Below are 25,005 nucleotides of genomic sequence, written 5' to 3'. Positions count from 1 at the left end.
ACCAGCGCGGCGCTCTGAACAGCAGCGGATTGAAGGCCAGGGGCAACATGACCACTCCCAACAGGGTCGACAGGCTGACGTCGTGGCAAGCCCGGCTCAACACTCACGGGCTGCAACTGTACCATCCCAGGCGGCCGATTCCAGCATGGACGAAATGAAGCTCCTCCTGCAAGAACTTCAGGAGCTTCTCAAAGACATCCCACGGCAACTCATTGCCGCTGTCAGTGCGGCCATTCAGGCTATCTCCACTGGACCGTTGGCCTCCCAGCATAGCTCGTAGTCAACGAGGCGTCACAGTCTGCGTGTGGAATGCCCAGGGCATCCTCACCCAAGATGGCGAATTTCGACAGCTGCTGCGGGATGAGGCCACTGAAATTTGCCTGGTTTCCGAGACTTTTCTTAAGCCTGGTGTCCATGTCCGAGCTGCCAACTAAGTGTGTTACCGTACCGACAGACCGACTCATGGCGGTGGCACAGCGGTCTACGTCCGGACTTCACTGGTGCACCATCAAGTTCCACTTCCGCCGCTACAAGCGATGGAGGCCACTGCTGTAGCTGTCGACACTTCGCATGGATGCATCATGTTTGTTGCTGTCTACCGTCCGCCTGGCCGACAGTTACCCCTCCACGACGTTGAAGCATTGCTGGCGTTACCTGGAAAGGCCTTTGCTGGTGGTGACTTTAATGCAAAGCACACCAAATGGCATTCCCATGTCACCAACAACCACGGACGCATACTTCTCCGAGCAGCCCAGTGATGGAACGCCATCATCCTTGGACCTCATGAACCCACCCACTTTCCCAACAACGGTGGACCTCCGGACGTGCTTGACATTGCGGTGGCCAAGGGGGTGCCCTATGTTATAACCGCCAGCACCCGCAATGCCTTATCTTCGGACCATGTCCCACTTATACTTGACATCGGTGACGATGCCCAACCAGTGAAGCGGAGAGGAATCCCTACCAGGGACACCAACTGGAACCGGTATCAAGAGCTGTTGGATCAGGGTCTCCGTGACACACCTGACGCAGATGATGATGGGATTGATGGCTGTGCCTGATTACTCAAAGACTGTGCTCTACAAGCGGTGCTCAGGGCCACACAGCAGCCACGATCAGACCCACCTGACTGATCCCGGCAACTACCACCACATCTCCTGGAGGCGATAACTGCCAAAAACCGCCTCTTTCGGGAATGGCAGCTGACGCACAACGCAGCGATGAAGAGGGCTCTCAACAGGATGAGGAGGGACATAAAAGTTGCTGTTGCAAACCACCGCCATCAGCAATGGTCCAACCGCCTGGCCACCCTTTGGGTTGATGATGGTACCACCTGGAAAGCCCCACAGCTCTTCCTCCGCCGACGTCAGAAGATTCCGCCGTTACATGCTGGTCGGAACATCGTCAGCAGCCCAGTGGACAAAGCCAACGCCATTGCTGATGTTTCCCAACAAAATTTCCAACTCATCATGGACCCCATGGATCCGGATCACATTCGACTCGTTGCTCAACATCTCCCGGTGTTCCTTGATGCCCCTGCAGGTGACGAACTTATAGAAGAGGTGGATGCTGCTGAAGTCTCCGATCAACTTCAGCGGCTCAACAAATGCAAGGCGGGAGGCCCTGACCAGCTTACGAATGAAATGCTGCGACGGATGCCACCGACAGCCACTGAACACCTGGCTCACCTTTTCAACAGCATCCTCCGCACTGGCTGCTATCCTCAGGACTGGAAACACGCTGAGGTCTCCCCCATCCGCAAGCCTGGGAAGGACCCTCGTCTCCTGAGCAGCTACAGGCCCATCAGTTTGCTACCAGCAGTCAGCAAAGTCTTTGAAAGGCTGTATCTCTGCCGCCTACTGCGTCACATCAGGGAACAACGTCTCCTACCGGACGAACAATGTGGTTTTCGCTCTGGAGAAGCAACAATGCACCAACTGCTCCGACTCGAAGAGGCCCTTGATGCCATCGAACGGCGGGAGTATTTCGGAGCCATCTTCCTGGATGTTTCACGGGCGTTCGATTCTGTATGGCATGAGGGGCTTCTCTTCAAGTTCCCGGACCTCGGTGTGCCCCTGCCGCATATCCGTCCCTTAAAATCTTACCTCGCTGACATAAGCTTTCATGTACGCACGCAGGACCTGTTAATGCGCCACTGGAGTTCCCCAAGGCTCTGTCCTCGGCCCCATACTGTACATCCTGTACACCGCAGACATGCCGCGAGTGGACAGGGTCCACCTCACCCTCTACGCAGATGATATGGCGATGTACACGTGAAGCACGAATCCAGCTCTGCTCCAAAGACGCATGCAGGCAGCAGCTGACACAGTGGGTTAGGAGGTGGCGCCTCAGTTTCAGTGGGGCTAAGACGCAAGCCCTCCTCATCACCAAGAAACATATCCCAGCCGACCTAACCGCAGATCACCATCAGGGGAACAGCCATACCTTGGGGCAATACAGCCAAGTACCTGGGTGTGATGCTGGATAGAGGGCTCACATGGAGGCACCATATCGACGACATCGTCAAAAAGGTCAGGGGTAGAATGACTCAACTCTGCCCCTTCTAAATCCGAAACCTGCGCTCCCACCAGAACTGGGTGTTGCACTTTATCTTATGCTCATACGCCCGCTCATCGACTGCGCCGCTGTGGTTTTGGGCAATGCTGCAGCGACCCACGTCGACCAACTCCAGAGACTTCAGAACCGGATTCTACGTCTGGCATTGCACCTCCTTCGGGACTTCCCGTCGAACGACCTTAACCGGGTCTCCAACATCCCAACTGTTCGCGACAGGTTTCGTCAGGCTGCGCGGCTCTTTTATGAGAAGAACGCGCGGTCTGAAAATTCGCTCCTTCGAGCACTGGGCCTCCGGGTACAGCGTCTTAATGCAACCAGATGGCCCCACCCGCTTCGCGACCACTGAGTTGCCAGCATGTCTAGAATACCGTCCCAGCAGACTGACAGGACATCAACCAAGAAGTAAGGACACATCACACGCTCAGTCTGTTTGGAGGAACAGCCTTCCTACTTAGACTTCACCGACCCACATGGGCTCATCTGTCCCTGTTAGGCAGCAGCAGCAGCAGCAGTAGGAAGGTTCACTTCGCTCTCAGACACTGAGGCCCACGCCAGTTAAACGTCTGGTCGCGCTCAGCCTCGGATGACGTCAGAGCCGAGCTGTGACAAACGCGTATTTGGCAGTGAAAACGGATAGTGAACTCGGAAGGACTGTACACCGTCCTGGATCGTTTAGAATTCGGTAAAATAACTGTTAGTGTGCCGTCTTTGTGAAATTCAATTCCGCGTGGCAAGTGGTGAATTTATTTCCACTTTTATGGCGCGCATTAATTTTTAAACATTTATTGCGAACTTTCAATTGAGTGATGTTAGTCAGGGCGAAAAACAATCTGGTAGGAAGTTACCGTAGAGGTCGCCTCTGAACTGCTAAAGGTGCTGTTAGATTGGAAAGACTTGTTTTCAATTGAACATAACGCAATTTTAAGTGTTATTTTGTGAGAAATTTTAATTAAATTTAATCTTGATTGGAACTTTAAACTTTTACTGAAGTCATAGTCCTGATCCCGCAAAGAAATGGGAAATAGACACTTTTCTTTCAGTGGGCTGGGCCGGAATGTGGCCGTGCAGACTGGAAACTAAGGTCAGTATGTTTCCCTTCGCTTTCTCGCTGACCACTAAATTAATTGCCAGGCTCACGTGATTAAAGACGGCATCAAAACTTTAAACCAGTGAAGTAACTTACTCGCCGCCCCCACAGTTCGCACACTGCCATTCTCTCTTTCAGCAATGGTCACCCACTTTGGGGCCCTTACTTTTTCTTGTGTATATCAATGACCTTTCATCAGTAACATTACCAGATGCCAAGTTCGTTTTGTTTGTCGATGATACAAACATTGCAATAAATAGCAAATCAAGTGTAGTCTTAGAAAGATCAGCAAATAAAATATTTGTGGACATTAATCACTGGCTCCTAGCCAATTCTTTGTCACTAAACTTTGAAAAAAAAAACACACTACATGCAGTTCAGAACATGTAAGGGGTGTCCCACTAGTATATGTCTAACATACGATGACAAGAAGATAGAAGAAGTGGAATGTGTTAAATTCTTGCGATTACAGCTTGATAATAAATTCAACTGGGAGGAGCACACTACAGAACTGCTGAAGCGTCTTAACAAATCTCTGTTTGCAATGCGAATTTTGTCAGACATAGGGGATATAAAAATGAAAAAGCTGGCATACTACGCTTACTTTCATTCCATAATGTCATATGGGATTATTTTTTGGGGTAATTCATCAAGCCAAGCTAAAGTTTTCCGGGCACAAAAACGTGCAGTAAGATTTCTGTGTGTGAACTCAAGAACATCCTGCAGAAGCCTGTTTGGGGAACTAGGTATACTAACTACTGCTTCCCAATATATTTATTCCTTAATGAAATTTGTCATTAAAAATATATCACTTTTTCAACCCAACAGCTCAATTCGTGGAATCAATACTAGAAATAAGAATAATTTTCACAAGGATATAAAGTCACTTAGTCTTGTACAAAAAGGTGTGCATTATTCAGGAACACACATTTTCAATAACTTGCCAGCAGCCATAAAAAGCTTAACAACCAATGAAATTCAGTTTAAGAGAAGCCTAAAGGATTTACTGGTGGCCAACTTCTCCTACTCTATTGAAGAATTTCTCAGTAAAACCAACTGATATATATATATATATATATATATATATATATATATATATATATATATGAGAGAGAGAGAGAGAGAGAGAGAGAGAGAGAGAGAGAGAGAGAGAGAGAGACAGACATTCCACGTGGGAAAAATATATCTAAAAACAAAGATGATGTGACTTACCAAACGAAAGCATTTTTATTTTAAATTCAGTGCATTAGTATATGTAAAACGACAATCATTCCACTTAGGACCCGTGGAATGGTACATTAGCTTATTTGTTTTAGTTGTAAATATTTGTCATGTATTGTTGTTTTTCTGACGTGTTCCACATCCTGGAGGACCTCCTCACTACGGATCAATTGGAATGAAGTAAATCTTATCTAAAAAAAAATCTAATATACATGTAATATATAAACTCTATAATTCTAAAACTTCGTAGTTATAATGTGGTAGAGGTTCACTGTCTAGTGCTGTGCTTTGATGAATGCTGTTTTCATGAGGAACAGAAAGTAAATAAAATAATCCTAACTCTCAAAAAAAGTGACAATGATGTGGCTAGCAGCCACAGGCTAGTTTCTCTTTTACCAATTTTGTCTAAGGTTATTGAAAAAGGTTACTGAAGAATGAATATCAAGCAGGCTTTCGGACAAGAAGATCGTGTGCAGAGCAGATCTTTACCATCAAAACCTTAATCAAAACAAAGACACTAGCAGCTGATAAGAAAGCAACCATGACATCTGTGGACTTTAAAAAGGCGTACGACTCTGTAGGTAGAGACACGTTAATAGAAATGCTGAAAGAATTTGGAACAGATGATGAGACAACAAAGCTTATTCAGCAAACACTAACAAATCACAAATTAAATGTTTAGGAGAACTGTCAGAGCCCTTTGAAATCAAAACAGGTTTGAGACAAGTAGACAGTCTCTCTCTGATCTTGTTCAACTGTGTTTTAGAAAAAGTTATCAGGGAACGGCGAAAAGAAATGAGTCAGTTCAACTTTCCAAATGGAATCATGCTAGGCCGCAAACAGTCTGGGCTTACATTTGAATGCCTCCCATTTGCAGATGATATACTGTTTTTTGAAGAGAATCTGCAAATTGCAACTACACAGATTGAAGCGCTCAAGGAAACAGCAGTGAAGGCAGGATTGCAAATACCTTTTGAGAAGAGACAATATATGAACATAAATGCCACTGATCCAGTCTGGACAATGAGAACCAAGTATGGCGACATCAAAAGAGTTCAGAATTTCAAGTACCTAGGAGAGATTTTTGACTACAAAAAACAATGAAAAGGCAGCAATTGAAGAACGGCCAAGAAAAATGGAAATAGCATTCAGATTGTGTCAGAACACATACAAATCTAAACCGCTCTCATACCAGACCAAATTACAACACTGCAGCACAGTCGTCAAACCTGCATGTTTATATGCATCTGAGACAATAGCCAGGAAGGGACTTTCAGGAAGATTCTTGGGCCCAGAAAAATATCTAAAGAATTTACGTTCCACCTAAGATCAAATCAAGAACTTTATCAACGATTTGAAAATATCACCATGAAAGACGTGCATTTCATTCACCAGCCAGTGCTCGTATTTCGTATTTCTAATCCCAGCATTCTAGTATTCGGTAATGTAATAATTCAGGCCCTGTTAATAATTTCTATGGGTTGCCTAATTTTTTGTCGATGGTTACAGTTTGTCTCTCACTAATCTGTGAGAGGAGCTTGGCGTTAGGAATTTTCGTCATTTATGGGCGATGGCAGCAGTCTTCCTGGCAACCATGATGGCTTCCTGTTTCCCACCCTTTCTCCGACCACGAGGGTAGCATGTGGTGTCGTTTGGATGTCCAGTAGTGACCAAAGTTTCTCCTGTTCTCAGTTCCCCAACCTGCCTTACCAACCTTGTAACTGATATTTCTGCTCGATTTTAACGTCGCGAGATCGCCTCCCTGTGAGATTCCGGCCCTCTGATTGCTCAGTTTAGCAGCGCACCCGTTTTTCGCTCGTAGGCGCCAACCGCCCTACGCGGGTGGATAGTGGACAAAGGGGCATTGGTCAGTTCTAGTGCCTTCAGGCAGAGGCAGTAGCCAACGCAAGGTGCCAACTAAGTGTGTAATCGGCACCCCAAACCACGACCACACTCACAGCAAGGCACTCACTGACCCAGCAACATGAGCAGCGACAGTGACCAAGGACGTCCCCCACCACCGACCTACGCCAACAAGGCAGCGAGCCCCCCAGCCAGCCCAAGCCCCTCCCCATCACCAAAACAGGAGCAGGACACCGAGCGAAACATCCTCCCAGGGAGACAGGCAAGAAGTCAGCGACCCTTGGCCTACAAAGTACGAGCTTAAAAACCTCCCCAGAGGCACCAAGCAACCTGCGTTAGCCTCAGACATGAGGAAATTTTTAAAACAAGACTTTCTGAGGAGCATAACAGACTTTAAAACGAACCGCGAAGGGACGGCGGCATACATCTGGAGTCAGATGGGTGGCGCCGAGGGGGAAATCATGTACAAACTTAGGAGATGTGGGTACCCTGAGGTCACCGTCAACTCCAGACAAACAAGGGAACCGCGAGGATCCATAGGGAGACACAGGAAGAACCCCTCAATGAGTGTCATATTGAAACAAATCCCACACGGAACAATGGACGAAACTGTGACAGAACAACTTCGCCAACAGGGTTTCGATGTGGTAAAAGCATGGCGAATAAACGACAGGAAGCGCAACGCGTTTACCCAGAAATTCAGAGTAATTACGTACTGCCAACAAACTGTTGACACACTCCTGACTGAGGGAGCAAAAATAGATTTCACCATAAGACACGCAGAGCCCCCACGTGACCCTCCCCCACAACCGGCACAATGTGGCAGGTGCTTAACCTTTGAGCATGCCACAGCGAACTGCACTAGAGAAACAAAGTGCCCAAGATGCAGTGGACCGCACGATCTCTCACGCTGTAACATAAAAGAGAAAGAGATGTGCGCAAACTGCAAGGGTGACCACTCCGCGCTCTCGTACAGGTGTCCCATGCGTCCCAAGGAGGCAACAAGTGAGGAAACGCGCGCGCCAATAAAAATCATCGACGAACCAGCGCCACTTCCAAACAACAACGACGACCTCAAACAAGAGCTCGTGCTGAAGGAAGACCTGCTGCGAGTCCTTGCTGCAACTCTGCTGGACTTGTTCCAGGATCGCAGGGAAGCCATCAAAAAATCACTGAAACAAGCTACTAAACAGATTCTAGAAAAAGACTTTGAGGCTACACAAACAGGAAGCAAAATACATATCACAATAAGTGACCACTGGCACCCAGAAACACGCTTCAGACACACACCACAACACACACTGCAGCACACACCGCAACACACACAACAGGACACGAATTAAACAGACACCCACACCCTAACTCCAACCCCCTCCCTCCCAGGCACCTCCGCGATGGACAACACTCTACGTCTCCTATCGGTAAACGCCCAAGGCGTCAAACCGAAACGCCCAATACTAACGCACACCATACAACAGGAAGGTGTCCATGTTGCAGGCATCACCGAAACATGGCTAAGGAACACACACGCCTTTAACATCCCCAGGTTCAATACATTCAGAAAAGACAGGCAGGACGGAAGAGGAGGAGTAGCTATACTCGTGCAGAACACGATTGCAGCAAAGGAGATCCCTCTTCCGTCACCACTCAATAACCTAGAAGCAGTCATAGTACAGATAAGAGACAAAAACAGACGCACTCTTACGATAGCATGCCTGTACAACCCATCTGGAACGCCCCTGCCACTGCACTTCCTACGACATATGATGACTTACAATAGATACATAATACTAGGAGACCTTAATGCACGACACCATATGCTAGGGGACACAGCCGATAATGGAAACGGACGAAGTCTATTCGACTTCCTGACAACAGAACCAATGGAACGGTTACCAGTTAACCAACCGACTTTCATAGGACACCGAGGCCACTCGACACCAGATCACGTACTATATGGACACAACATTAGCGACACAATGTCAGATGCTGTCGTGGGCACCTCGATAACTAGCGACCACCTGCCTATCCTTTTTTCGATCAGCGCCACCCTGCCCCCAGACCATATACCCACAAGACGAACAATCCGCAAATACGCAAATGCGGATTGGGGCAAATATAAAGAAGTACTCACGGAACAACTAGCAATACCACTGACGATAACAGACGACGACGACCTCCAACACACCACAAATAGAATAGAGACTGCCATACATCAAGCAATACATGAAGCCATACCCACTATAGTAGTCGAAAATTGGAAACAAGCCATACCCCAGGAAGCCCTCAACCTAATACAACACAAAAAACAACTTTATAGACAAATCAGACGCGACAACAACCCAGACCTAAAAAGACAATGGAATAGATTGAATGCCAGAGTTAAAAGAATCATATGCGAACACCGACAAAGACAATGGGACGACACATGCAGAAGACTTAACTACAGGGAAGGGGGGAAATTCTGGCAACGCTTTAAAACGCTCACGGGACAACGACAGACAACAAACACTACATTACTAGTGGATAATGAACCGACAACAGACAAAGCAGAACAAGCAGATGCATTTCGACAAGTACTGCAGCAAGTTTACTCCTTCCCACAAGACGCAAAATTTGACGACAACTTCAGACAACACGCCGAGCAACAGCTGACTATAATCCTAAACACCCCAACGACAGCAACAGAAGACGAAAACACGCTGACAGCAGAAATCACTAACGCAGAAATAATCAATGCCATATACTCAGGACGTAACACAGCTCCAGGACAAAATGACATAAGACGTATACACCTTCAGAAAGCCCCAGCCCACCTCCTGACACCCATCCTCTACCTCATCTACAACTATTGTCTCACAAATGAAACGCTACCCGCCACTTGGAAGACTAGCAAAACAATAATGATACCAAAACCTGACAAACCAAGGACTGACCCAAGATCTTACAGACCGATATCTCTACTCGACATCATAGGGAAAACTTACGAAAGGATACTAACTGACCGCATAAAAACGTATGTAGAACGCAACGACATCCTCCCTCTGACACAATCAGGCTTCCGACAAAATCACTCCACTAACGACCCGTTAATCAGACTGACCAACGGAATAACACAAGGCTTCAACATAGGACACTGCACGCTTGCAGTCTTCTTAGACATAGAGCGTGCCTTCGACAAGCTCTGGCATACAGGACTGCTCTACAAACTGAGCAAATTGGGCCTCCCGACCAAGGTTATGCGACTAATACGGACGTACATCACAAACAGGAAGTGCAAGGTACATGTCGGCGGAGCCTACTCCCAACAATTCACACCCCAAGCAGGAGTGCCACAAGGAGGTATCCTATCCCTGCGCTTTACACGGCTGACGTACCAACGACAACAACCCCCAAAGAAACGGTAGGACTGTATGCTGACGACACCGCCTACTGGTGCACAGACTTGAGGACGACAACCATACAACAAAAAACACAGACCTACCTACAAAGATTAGAAAACTGGATGACGACATGGAGAATCCGACCAAACCCAACCAAAACCCAAATGGTTTTATTTAGACACAGACACCTGACGAAAAAACGACAACAAAACACAAATGACATACAACTGACGCTGTGGGACACACCACTAAGACTTAATGACACTGCCAGGTACCTAGGAGTGTACCTAGACAAGTACTTAAACTGGAAGACACATCTCACTTATCTGCTAAACAAGACGAGGAAAAGACAACGCCTAATCAGACAAGTACAAGGACGTTTCCATGGATGTGACGACCACACGGCGATACACACCTACAAGACGTACATCAGACCAGTGATAGAATATGCAGCAGCCCCCCTAGGAGGCTTGCACAAACCGGTAGCCGAACAACTCTACTCGACCGAAAGACGACTTTTACGCAGCATCTGTAGACTGCCAAGGCTCACGCCCAGAGACGACGTATATGACATCACAGGCGTGGAGCCGCTACAAAACAGACTGACCAAACTCAGAGCGAACTACGGTAGACACATATTAACGAAACGCCCAGACATGGAAGACATTTTGACAACAAGACCGCGAATGAACAGACGACCAAAATTTAAGTATACCCAACCAGCGTGTACAGTAGCACAAAACACCAGCCAAGAATACCCAGACCTCGCCCCCACCATGGAACCACTAACACAAGGCATCCAACTTCCCCCACACCTCACCCAAAGACACAGAAACTGACCCCAGAATATACACACAAACGCACCTGCGCGCACACGCACACACACAAAACATACACAAGAACTGTAGACCTAAGCTACATCTAAAAAGTAGCATAGAAATAACAAATTAAACATTAAAAGTAGCATACACACCAAACTACGGTACTACTATCGTATGCTACAACCTCAATACACACCAAAGTACTCCAAGAAAACAAAGAAAACAATCATAACGGAAAATACGGTATAATTTATAAAGAAACACTATATCACAACATGACTTAAAATCTTTAATACTTAAACCTCAACCACTAACCTCATTTTATGTAATATTTTTGTACCTATCTAATATCCTTGTACCTACTTTATATTTTGTTTTATTTTGTATTATTGTATTATTTTATATTTCTGCATTTTTATATATGCTATATCTTTGTATACTCAATATGATCAAATGCACTTTGCAAGAAATATTGAACTAATAAATAAATGAATGAATGTACGAGTTATGTACAGCAAATGGCTGAAAAGGGCAATGCAAGCCCTCAAACAGCCCGCCCATCCCCATCAGGGGTGGGAATGAAAAGTGCAAAAAAAAAAGCGACCGAACACCAGGCCAGTGCCGCCAGCCCCACTCCGCGCTGAACGGAGCTTCCTGCTGCCTGGCGCGCGTGTGCTTGCCGCCGCCTTTGTCCGCTCGCTGCCTTTGTTCGGACTGCGGTCTCGAACAAGGACGGACGGACACTGCGACTTTAACTAGGTGTTCTGCTGCGCGCTCGTATACGTGCGTGAAGCAGAAAGCAAAATTATCAGTGTTCGCGAGGCTGTTCATGATGCTGGCCCCTGGCTAGCTCGCAAAGTTGTCGTGTTACTCCTGCCACCAGTATAACACGCAGCAGAGCTCCCACTCTGCATCCACCGAGTATAGGGACTACTCCAAGTCAGGGCCCGTGGCGTTGCCTGGTGTCCCGCGCTTGTGTATGCTAGGGTCAGCACTGCACCGGCAACCTTGCGGTGTTAACCAAGGTGTAACTGACATACCCCGCGTGGAGGCTGGTGGACTCTCCCAAGGCCAAACGTCTGAGCAAACCACCCCTGGGCAGGACACAAACACACTCCGCTGTGGCAGCCCACTGGGCTACCACAGCCAGGACATGTCGACTACACAGAAAAACCCGCGTAAACAGGCGCGACCACTAAATGAGCCAGGTGATGGTCCTGACAGCCAGGCTAAACGTCAGGCCACAGAGGACCTAACAGCAGCTGCTGAAACACCCCTACCTCAAGACTGTGAGGATCTAAACATGGAGGTCACTGTTCCTACCGCTAATCGATACGAAACACTTACCCGCGATGCGGAAGATGCTCCCCGCCCCAGCACCTCAAAAACAGTGGAAAGGAAATACAAAGTACCCCCACTCATCTGCTACATGACGAGGGGGTACTTAGACCTAGTAACTGAACTCAAACCTGGACTAAAAAGCAAAATCCTGTGTGCATACAGGAAGGATAGCATAAAAATTCAACTAGACAATAATGATGACTACCAATACGTAGAAAAATGCCTAAAGATTAGAAACATCCAATACCACACGTACGACCTGGACCCTAAACAGTTCGTGAAAGTTATCGTAAGAGACCTCCCGATCGAAGCTGAAGAAGTCCAGGTCAAGGACGCGATACAGGAGCTAGACTATGAAGTCCACAACATTGTGGCATACAAGAAGATAGAGGAAGTCGATGGAACGCGGCAGATCGGCAGAATGCCAATCTTCTGCGTCACCATCTCCAGGAGTCCAAACTGGGACTCCATTTATAAGATCAAACGCCTCCTCGACTTTAAGTGTAGGATTGAATCATTCAAAAAATCAGATGGCCCTACCCAGTGTTTTAGGTGCCAGAGATTCAACCATGGGTCAAGGAATTGTCGCGCAAACCCCCGCTCCGTCAAGTGTGGCGGTGACCACTTCAGCAATCTGTGCACTAAACCGCGAACGACACCGGCAAAGTGCGTCCACTGCCAGGGGGCGCACCCAGCCAACTACAGAAAATGCACAGCTTGGCTATCCATGATGCAGCAAATGAGTGCTAACACCACTCGAAAAGCAAACACAGTAGCACCTAAACCAACCCCAGATCTCACACCAAACCAATTCCCAATTCTACGTCAGAACCATCGTCAGCAAGCCCAGGCTGCACAACAGCCAGCTGCTGCCCCTACCACCACTTCTACCACCACTCCCAAGACTGTCGGGCGCACTGCACCTGCACCGCCACGCAGGTCAGCTTGGAACATCCCTACACCTCCACAAACCAATCAAATGGACATGCTCGCACAAATCATGAGTCTCCTAGGAAACTGTGACGTGTCCAGACTATTCCAAACGGTAAAATCTACCCTAGAGCAACTGGCAAATGCCCCCGACAATTTCAGTAAAATCATGGTAATAGCTCAGGGTGTCATGTCATACTTCAATGGACCGTAGTGCCCAAAGAAGTTTAACTATATCAATCTGGAATGCCGATGGTATTCTGAACCAAAAACAAACTGTAGAACTATTCCTAGATGACTGTGGCATAGATGTTGCCCTCATTAACGAGACACATCTATCCCCACGGGACAACCTTAACATTAGAAACTATGTAGTATATAGGAACGATAGGTTAAATCGCCAAGGGGGCGGAACACTAGTTTTAGTCAAAAATAGGATAGTACATAGGCAAATAGTAATCCCTCCACTAGAAAGAGTAGAAGCAACAGCCATAGAGCTGAAAGTAGGACAACACCCACTAGTTCTAGTCGCTACCTATAATCCTCCTGGCAGGAACATCCCAGAAGGGGACTTAAGACATAATACTAGGATTAGGTGAAAGGTTCGTCATTGGTGGAGACTTAAATTCGAAAGACAGATCATGGGGTTGCAGAACTATAAATGCCAGTGGGAGATTCCTGAGGAACTACCTCCTGAGAAGAGAAGATGTCACAGTAGTAGCACCAGAAGAGCCAACCCACTTTCCCAGGGTAGCACAACATAGGCCAGACATCTTGGACATCTTCCTAGTCAAGAACTTCCCCTGGCTATACAATCCCACAGTTATAAACCAGCTCGACTCCGACCACAATCCAGTAACAGCTGAACTAGCTGGGGCTGGGTATGATGGAGACAGTGGATCCTACTACACCTATGATACCGACTGGGAGAGGTATACAGAACTTGTTGGTCTGCACACAGAAGTAGTTCCGCAGCTACACACAAAACGCCAAGTTGATGAGGCGGTAACTCACTTTTCCAACATAATCAACGAATGTTGTAAGCAGACCACAACAAAAACTCGTCACGAGAGGAGGCGACAGGACCTGCCAGAGGAACTCCGTGTACTTATAAGTACAAAAAGGAGATACAGGAAGCGCTGGCAGGACTATCGCGATCCGATCGATCGACGAATAATGCACAGCCTAGCTGAAGAGCTAAGAGTGAAACTAGCGGAGTACAGAAGTACCCGCTGGGAAAGCACGCTAAGAGACACAAAAGGCAATCCCCAGAAATTCTGGCGGATTGTCAAATCAAGAAGAGAGAAACCGAGGAGTTTGCAACCACTCCACGGAGAAAATGGCCTCGTATACGACACGCAAGATAAGACGGAGGCCATGGCCAACTCACTGGAACTTCAATTCCAGGAACACATCGTCGACGACGAAGAGGCTGACAACTAGGAAGATATAGATGAGAGGGAGGTCCCAAGGATACTGCGGAGAGTGCCGACGACGTCTTTCGCACCTGTCACTTGCCAAACAGTCTGCTCAGTCATAAAAGGGCTCGGCAATGCTAAATCACCCGGTCCCGACGGCGTAAAGCCCCTGCAGCTCAAAAACTTACCTCCCCCAGCTCTCCTCTACCTCACAACGATATTCAACTCCTGCCTGAAACTGATGTACTTCCCATCCTGCTGGAAAACAGCTAAAGTAATCACCATCCCTAAACCAAACAAAAATCCCCTCTTTCCTCAAAACTATCGTCCTATCTCACTCTTAAGTTTCCAAGCTAAAATTCTTGAACGCCTAATCCTAAAATCACTCCAATCCTTCCTCACTGACAAAAACATTACCGTTCCAGAGCAATTCGGTTTCCGTGCTGGGCATGGCACAATATCCCAAGCCACCCGAGTAATTGAGCAGGTCTGTAAGGCAAGGGCAGATGGAAACAGCATGGGAGCAGTGTTCCTGGATATTGAAAAAGCCTTTGACCGAGTCTGGCATAATGGGCTCATCTATAAGCTCCACCAATATGAATGCCCACTTCACATTACTAAAATCATAGCCTCTTTCCTAGCAAATAGAAAATTCTACGTAAGTTTAGCAAAATGTAAAAGTAGGCTTAAGACTATAGAAGCAGGTGTCCCCCAAGGCTCAGTGTTGGGACCAATCCTCTATAGTATATATACAAATGACATCCCTAAACGTCCCAACACTCAAATAGCTCTATTTGCAGACGACACTGCCGTCTACTCTACTCACCCGAACCTCAATTACATAACAATAAATCTAAATAGGCACCTAGAGGTGATTACTCAATGGTGCAACATTTGGAAAATTAAAGTAAATGCGGATAAATGTAATGCAATCATGTTTACAACCAGAAGGAGACCACCAAATCGCCAAGTCTCCATAGATGGGAGAAATCTTCCCTGGTGTAACGATGTAAAGTACCTCGGCCTAAAATATGATCCAAAACTGCTGTGGAACGCTCACACCACAGATGTGTGTAATCGAGGTTCGGGTAGTATCTATAACTTATACCCATTACTAAAGGGTAATGGATTAACCACCAAAACTAAACTACTTATACGGAAGATGGTGGTTCTTCCATCACTACTGTATGGTTGTGAGGTCTGGGGGTATGGCAGCAGACACCCACTTAAAAAAGATCCAGATCCTGCAGAACAAGGCTCTCAGGATTATCACCGCCGCTCCATGGTTCGCCTCCAACAGAGTCATCCACCGCAATACCAACATGCCCACCATAACACAATGCATACAACAAAAAACACAAACATTCTACGCTTCTTCTGAAACCTCGCCCAACCTACTCATTTCTACCCTGGGCTCTGACCCGCTACATGAAAATTACAAACATCCCAAGAACACACTAACTCGCCATTTTCGAGTATAAGAACATGCACACAATAACAGATACACAGCACACACAACATAACACAAGGACTAACAACAACATTTCAAAACACCCTAGCTCAGACAGAAGGCATAATGGGAAAGTCCACTGACCCTTCAAAAATTACATGGGCAACTGCCCACCATGTTAACGGCAACGGCAACCGAACACCACACACGAGAATCGGGTGCCGTCAGGAGCGGACGTGGGAGGTACAGCGTGCAGCTGACAGCGAGCGAGCAGCCGCCAAGAGCGGAGCGCTCCCCACCCTCGCACCAGTCCCCCTCCACCGTCCATCCCGCCTGCCGGTGGGCCTGAGCTGCAGCGGGCGCCGCAGAGAGACCTCAGTCGCCGCGCGGACGGCGCAGCGAGCGGACGTGCTGACCCAACGGGAGGTTACGCAATCACGCCGTGCCACCCACGCAATTTTGTCGTGTTGCCTCACCTGCCACTCCAGAAGTGGTGAAGAAAAGCAAAAGTGTTGTGCCCACAATACAGTGTCGCTGGCAGTCAGACTGTCTCCCCCCTAAGTATAGGGTACACACATACCAGGGCCTGTGGCATTGCCCAGTAACCCGCGTATGACAGAATAGGCTGCCAACTAAGCGCTCCTGAGTCGGACCCCCACAAGCGACCACCATGTACTCAGACAAGGCGAGAATGCCCACTTCACCCAACCTACAGCAACCACCTATACCCTCCTCTACTACCAGGTCTTCGCAACCAGGGCCACCGTCCGAGGACAGGGGCAAGCGACTGCAACTCGAAGACCTAAGAACGGTCACGTACGAGATACAATTCCTTCCGGACGACTCAGCTACAGAGAGGAAACTATCTATCTTCATTAACCAATTTTTCAAACAGGAAATGAGGGATGCCATCAAGGACCTAAAGGTCAGACGAGATGGCATCGCCTTCATCAAAATTGCCAAGCCGGGAGAAGAAACCCACCTACAAAAACTATTTAGACTCCATTTACACCACAAAATTGTAGTGAGACAACTCTGTCCTCGCGAACCTAAAGAAAGACAGCACAGGCGTGATCAAGGCAGGCTCCCCCTATCGGCAGTGATCAAGAAGGTCCCCCACGATGTCGAAGACCAAGAAGTGAGGAAACAACTTCAAAATCAAGGCCTCACCATTGAGCGGGCGTGGCGAATCAAATCTCGCGCCAGGAACGCCCCCACAAAGATGATCCGTGTAATAACGAGGGATCAGGAGACCCTCGACAGAATACTAACGCAAGGAGTAGTCATAGACTACTCACGGAAAGAGACAGAGCCCTCCAATTTCCCCCCACCACAACCTGCCCAGTGTGGACTATGTCTATCGTTTGAACACCAAACTACAAAATGCGTAAGTAAGCCAAAGTGCCCTCAGTGCAGTGGAGACCACTCCCTCTCCCAATGCAACAGCCTTGGCGCTGAAAAATGCGCCAACTGCGAAGGCCCCCATTCAGCACTCTCCTACCGCTGCCCACTGCGCCCCAAGGAGGCTCCGAAACCAGAGCTTCAAGCCCCAATCAAGCTAATAGACGAGCCAGCACAGATCGCAGTGGAGGACATCCAGCAGGAGGTGGTGCTGAAGGCGGACTTCCTGAGGGTCCTAGCCGGCACCCTGATTAACCTGTTTCAGGACAGGAAGGAGGACATCATTAAAACTATCAACCAGGTCGCTTTCCAAACCCTGGAAAAATCAATAAAAGCCACCCAAACAGGATGCAGACTGCATATCACCATAAAAGATCAGTGGCACCCACAAACTAGACTCCTCACCGCACATGATGACACTCTAAACGAACCAACAGAAAACACTCAAAACGGGTCCCCCGCCAACACTCACCACACACCCCGCCCACCTACCAGAAGTTAAGTTAAAACAGGACAACACTTCTTCCAAGACTAATACATGGACATGGATAACACTGCTCACACCCACACAAACTTCCTCTTCGTAAATGCGAGGGGGATAGTAAACAGACGAACACTGCTAATGCACACTCTCATAAATGACCACATACATGTAGCGGGCGTGGCCGAAACCTGGCTGAAAGAGGGAAGGGACTTCAATATCCCTAAATTCAATTGCTTCCGTAAAGATAGGGCTGACGGTAGGAGAGGCGTAGCTGTGTACGTCCTAAACTCGATACCCGCCACCGAAATCCCCCTCCCCCCAGCACTACAAAACCTAGAGGCGATAATGGTGAAAATCAGGGGAACCAACAGACGTACAATCACAGTGGCATGCCTATACAACCCCCCGACAGTCCCCTCCCACTCCAGTTCCTACAACACCTACAAACCCTGGACAAATTCATTCTCTTGTCCGACCTCAACGCCAGACACCCCCAACTCGGAGACTGGACAGATAACCAAAACGGACGCACACTCTTTGACGTACTAGCAACGCAACCAATAGACCGCCTTCCCATCTACGAATACACCTTCATAGGGCACAACGGACAGTCTGCCCCTGACCACATCCTGTTTAGCCCCACACTGACAGACACCATCACCTCCCCAAAGATTGGCAATCCCATAACGAGCGACCACCTACCACTGACCTTCTCCACAGAGGCACTCAACCCTCCAGACCCTCCTCCCACTAGACGTACCATCCGCAACTACGCAAATGCTAATTGGGAACGATATGGCGAAGTCATTACAGACCAACTAAACTTCCCAGTTAGCATCACTGACGACAATGACTTACTGCTAGTGACCAGACGCCTGGAAAACGCAATCAAACAAGCCACCGACGAAGCAATCCCGACGAAAATCATAAATAACTGGAGACCAACTATCCCCCGTGAGGCACTACAGCTAATACAACAAAAGAAGCGACTACGCAGAGAGATAAGACGTACAAATAACCCAGATCTAAGACGACTTTGGAACAGACTAAACAACAGAGTCAGAAACATAATATCCACACATAGACAAACACAGTGGGACGACACCTGCCAACAACTAGACTACAGGAGTGGAGGCAAATTCTGGAAAAAATTCAGAACACTAACGGGACAACGACGAACTACTGAATTCGCCTTAATAACAAACAACGAACCGACAACAGACAAACGTGAACAGGCCTCCATCTTCAAACAGGTACTGCAGGAGGTCTACTCCTTTCCCAACGACAATCTCTTTGACGAAGTACACAGACGTACAGTTGAACTACAACTGAATCGACTACTCACAACAGCTACAGTGGACACAGAGAACGACCACAACTTGACCAAGGAAATAACCAACACGGAAATAGCCGAAGCCATCCACACAGGACGTAACTCTGCTCCTGGACAAAACGAAATCCGACGACTGCACCTACAGAAAGCCCCCCCCCCCCCATCCTCATCCCCATTCTCTCCATTATCTTCAATTACTGCCTCACCTACGAAACGCTACCGACCAGCTGGAAGACGAGTAAGACGATAATGATCCTCAAGCCTGACAAACCGAAGACTGACCCCCGCTCACACAGACCAATCTCTCTGCTGGACGTTATAGGAAAGACCTACGAACGCATATTTGCGAACAGACTTAGAAAATTCACAGAAGACAAAGGACTACCCCCGACAATCCAGGCAGGCTTCAGACCCAATCACTCGACGAACGACCCTCTCTTTAAACTCACCAACAGCATCACTAAGGGATTCAACGACGGACGATGCACGCTCGCAGTATTCCTTGACATCGAGCGTGCATTCGACAAGTTGTGGCATCAAGGGCTCCTCCTTAAACTAAGCCGACTAGGAATCCCCACCAAATTCATTAAGATCATACAAGCCTACCTTAGTAACAGGATATGCAGGATACATGTAGGGGACCAACAATCCGATCCGTTCACGCCACAGGCAGCCGTCCCGCAAGGAGGCATCCTGTCACCGACCCTGTACGCGCTGTATACAGCAGACATCCCCACCACGGCGACGCCAAACGAGACAGTCGCACTATATGCAGACGACACTGCATACTGGTGCACTGCACCAAACACCAGGACCATACAACGGAAAACGACAGACTACCTACAAAAACTTCAGACCTGGATGAGGCAGTGGCGAATTCGACCCAACCCGACCAAGACACAGACCATATTCTTCCAACACAGACACCGAACCAAGAACAGAAACCAAGACACTGGCGACTTACAACTGACCCTATGGAACACGCCACTGACGCTCACTAACACCGCGAAATACTTAGGTGTGTTCCTAGACAAGCATCTAAACTGGCAGACGCACATCAACTACCTCCTCAACAGAACAAGAAAAAGACAAGGACTCATACGACAGGTGCAGGGACGCCTCCACGGCTGCCGCCTGGAGACGGCCCTGCACACATACAAGACCTTCGTCAGGCCGGTCATGGAGTATGCAGCCGCACCCCTGGTTGGTATGGCGAAGAGCCAAACGGACAGGCTCTACAGCACCGAAAGAAGACTACTTCGCAGCATCACCAAACTCCCCCCCCCCCCCCCCCCCGCCCCAGACGCCGAGCAACGACGTGTACGACATCACAAACATAGAACCTTTACAAACTCGACTTACGAAACTACGCGCCAACTACGGCAAGCACATACTGACGAAACGACCAGACATGGAAGACCTACTGACCTCTGAAATCCGGGAAAGGATGCGCCCTAAGTTCAAATACACCCAACCAGCGCGTACAGTGGCACAAAATACGACCTCCCATTTTCCCGACCTTGCTCCCACCATGATCCCAGTCGTAAGCGGCACTCACTGTCCCCCCCATCTCGACGCCACGATGTAGGCAACGGCCCTACACACACACACACACACACACACACAGTCACACATGCGCGCACACACCGCAACAAAACAATCACATACACAAACAAGCAACAGCAATAAAACGAAAATCTGAATAGATACACTTCCCTCTTAAATATATGTCATCTCCTTAATTATATGACTCTCATAGTCATATAAACTTCTCAAATTTACATGTTATTTTTATAAATCTATGCTACTTATAATTTATATGTTTTTCTTCAACTTATATGTTTTATTGTTTTTCCTCAACCTATATGATGTATTATTTTTCTTCAACTTATATGTTTTTGTTAAACCTATATCTCCCTCATTACGCTTTCTTTCTTTTTGTTAAACTTATACTTTATATATATTGTTTCTCATACCCTAATTTATTCATTTATCTCTTTTTAATACACTTAACTATATGTCTCCTAAAAGAACTTCATAAATGTCTCCTGAAGATCAAAATAGTATAAACCCTGTACTGCTCATAAACAACAATGTAAACTCCATATTATACCAGAATAATAATGCTTGGCACAACTGCAAGCAAATTTAACTCTAAAAAGCAGAAATTGTATTGAACACCAACGGCCGAAAGAGAGCAAATACCAAGCTCTAAAAAGGCGCGCCCTCCCCATAAGGGAGGGAATGAAATGTGCAAAAAAAAAAAAAAAAAAAAAAAAAAAAAAAAAAAAAAAAAAAAAAAAAAAAAAAAAGTGACCGAACACAGTTCCCTCTGAGCAGCCATAGCGTACGGATCTCCGTGCAGGCACGTTCACAGGAGCTCAGCCCGTCAGTTCACCTGATGATGGCGACATGTATGATCGCCGAAATATTGTGCCCGTTGGACACTATAGACCGGCAGCATACCCGTGGATATTTTGATTATCAAATACGCCGGGAGAAACTCAAGAACCACAGTTGCTATAAGGTCGCGCAGGTCTCGCGCCTTTAATGATAGGATAAAGATTCAATATCGCACGCCTCGCACGACCATTGCACACATGGTACCGATAACAGTAATAATAATTTTCAATTATCCCCCATTGATAAACTGGGAAGTGTTCACGGCTCAGTGTGAGTACGTGAGCACTAAATCCACTTGATGTGATGAAAGTAGTGGCCTCTGTTTTTTAACCACCACAATGAAGAAAAAGAAGACTGTCCTTCTATGGACATATTAAAAGAAAGGAATCAGAGAGGCTCGTCAACGAGCTTCTTCTCTTCAAATAGCCACTTACAGTATACGAAAAAATTATTAGCATGTGATGCTATTATGAGTTACATAACTAATTATTTTGAAGCACTAAGAGTGTGAAGATTCTTGATTTATCAGAGGCTTTTGACACAGTGTGCCACAATCATAGGCACAGCCAGTGTGTGTGTGTGTGTGTGTGTGTGTGTGTGTGTGTGTGTGTGTGTGTGTGTGTGCGTGCGCGCGTGGGGAGGGGGGTGGTAATGGGGTTCAACCCCCCCCCCCCCCCCCACCCACCCATCCAAAACTTGACTAAGTTAAAAAAAACGTGAGAATTGACTTTAAAATCGATTGTAACGTAATCTTTATTTCAAAGCTACCACATCTTCAAACTGCGGCTATGCCAGCGTGGCGTAGTGCGCGAGGGGAATACAGCAGAGAAGAGCCAGCATTGGGGACAATATTGCCACCAATGGCTGGATTCAACCTCAAAGGAATGGTTTGTCTGGAGTCCTGGAAATTCCAGGTAGCACAGTCCCTGCATCAGGGCCACCCTATTTCCGAAGCTGAGCACAGTGAGAAGACATTCATTCACACGGCAGCAGCTTACTACTACCATCAGCATCCCGCTTCCCGGAAACTGCAGAAATTGTTACTGACGTGGTGAGAATTTTTTTAAATGTTTATTTTAAGCAAAATTATGAAGAAGAGTAAAGACTAGCGTGTGCAAATACCACAATCTGTTTTTTAAATGTTTTCTTTCTACATTTACATTTGTATAATTGTGCCCCGCAAGGTACGACATGGTAAGTGAGACACTGATACTAAAGTACCCCATCACAAAAAAAGACCGCTTTTATGCCTTAGTAGTTATTATAATTATCCGCTGAAGCTATATACGTTGCACACTCGGATATCCTTCCGTTATTTGTACTCAGAACTTCTTTCTTCACAGTTGGTGATCTTCCTGTTTGTTCAACTGTTCATTTCTGACGTTAAAATTTTTTTTACGCAAAAACAAAATCATCTTCAATGTGACCTACCTCAAATTTTACTTGAGTTATCCAGTCATTAATCCGTTTTGTGACTAATTCCATTATCGTTTTTGAAATGTCTTTGTACCAACACGAACCCGTTTTCTTTTTAATCGGAATCTACATTTCGTTTTTCATGCAACCCTGTGATACGTTTTTCGCACAAAACAAACAAACGATCGATAAATGTACGACTTATTTCCCATCGTCTCTACCCGTTTTGCATAATGATCCTTTTAATAAGATTTTCTGCATTTATCAACACAACAGCGGTACAGTTCACCAAAACCAACTTGTTTGTAAGGTAGCAGTATTTTGCACCTTACTGTAATCTAATAATTGTTGCAAAGACGATTTAGATATTGGTTACTGAAATTAATATAGGGAGTATCAGACGGCATAAGACGCATATTAACTTTAAGAAATCCGCATGCTGCATGAAGTCGGGGTTCAGGTGATATTTTCAAGGTGTTTGGCTGGAGCGGACGAGCGGCACTCCTCAAATACAGGGCAGAGGGGTGCGGAAGTTTACAACCGACCATTACGAGTCGGCATGCGAAAGCGTCCCACTGGGGCAGACGCGCCGCCGGTGCAGGTAGCCACCCATTGCGTGGACAACAGAGGCAGGCCTTCGAGGGACGGCGCCTCGTTGGCGCTGGGCGTTACGCCGGCGCCACAATGTCGAGACGTGGAGGCCTTCCCACGAGTCTTAACGTTTTATGGGGCTTTCTAAGAAACGCGGTTAAGCTAGTGCAATGACCTTTTCCCGCGTGAGGGCGAACAGAGAGACACGATTGGTGGGTTCAATTTTGAACGGAGTTTGTTTTTTCCAGAACACTCTAGGCGCAGTAAGGCACGGAATGTTTTGATTGGCTGGAAGAACCCAGGAAATAATTGTGGGAGCGAACTGCTGGTCTAGAGCCACGCGATTGGCCAGCTCGAAAAATAGCGTAGGAGTGCTGATTTTTGCAAAGGGAAGCTTTTGGAGCTGTTATCTGGGAGAAGCGTCTTAGCTCCTGTAGCGAGCGGACGTCGTGCTTTCGGCTCTGCTGTAGGAAAGTAAATTCTTTCCAGTGTGCTGTGCAGGACTTTGAATAAGTCTGCCAGCTGCAACTGAAACTAGTATTCAGTTAGGGGAACTGTCGTGTTTTACTGTTAGAGACAGGCTGATTCCGCCAATTACGGTTGGGAATACTGTCCCACAGAAAGCAGACAGAAGCAGAGCAATTTCCTTGAGCCAAACTTTATTAAAGACGTTACTGGATTCCGCCTTTGGGCTGGTGAGTCCCATCTTAACGAGTGCGAGGCGATTGGAAAGAAAGCAGAATTAGCTTTTGAATAGGAGTTTACGAACAGGAAGCCTGTTCGCGAAAATAAATTCATTTTTGTTACAATTGAGGCTCCTCGACGACGCAGACGCCATCGGCAGCTTGCTGACCTGTCCACGACGCTGCATTTGGTAACGTGATGCTCAGCTTCGGCATTTGATCCGATATTACACACGCCTGTGATTACCAGAGCTCAGTTTTCCAGCCATGCTATTATTGACAATTTGGTAATTGAAGTAGATGTGTCTGACGTATTTTATGCCGTCTGCGAAGAGGAGAGAGTAGAAAATGATAAGTACACATGCATTATCCGACATTAAGAGTCAGTTTTGGAATTTAAGGGCCACTGCCATTACTAGCTTGATTTTATCACTTATAAATGTATGTTGTTGTTCAGTTTGGTGTTACGAACATTACTGTTCAATAAATGTGTTCAATGCTATCCTTGTTTGTTTAGTAGTGATCAGTTCCCTGAACACTATTTAGTTATAAAATATTAATCAAAATTAGTAAAGGGGCAGTTTTAATTAACAGGTTGGGTCT

Source organism: Schistocerca americana, chromosome 3, assembly GCF_021461395.2.
Source record: "Schistocerca americana isolate TAMUIC-IGC-003095 chromosome 3, iqSchAmer2.1, whole genome shotgun sequence".
NCBI classification, from domain to species: domain Eukaryota; kingdom Metazoa; phylum Arthropoda; class Insecta; order Orthoptera; family Acrididae; genus Schistocerca; species Schistocerca americana.
This window is presented reverse-complemented; position numbering follows the sequence as displayed.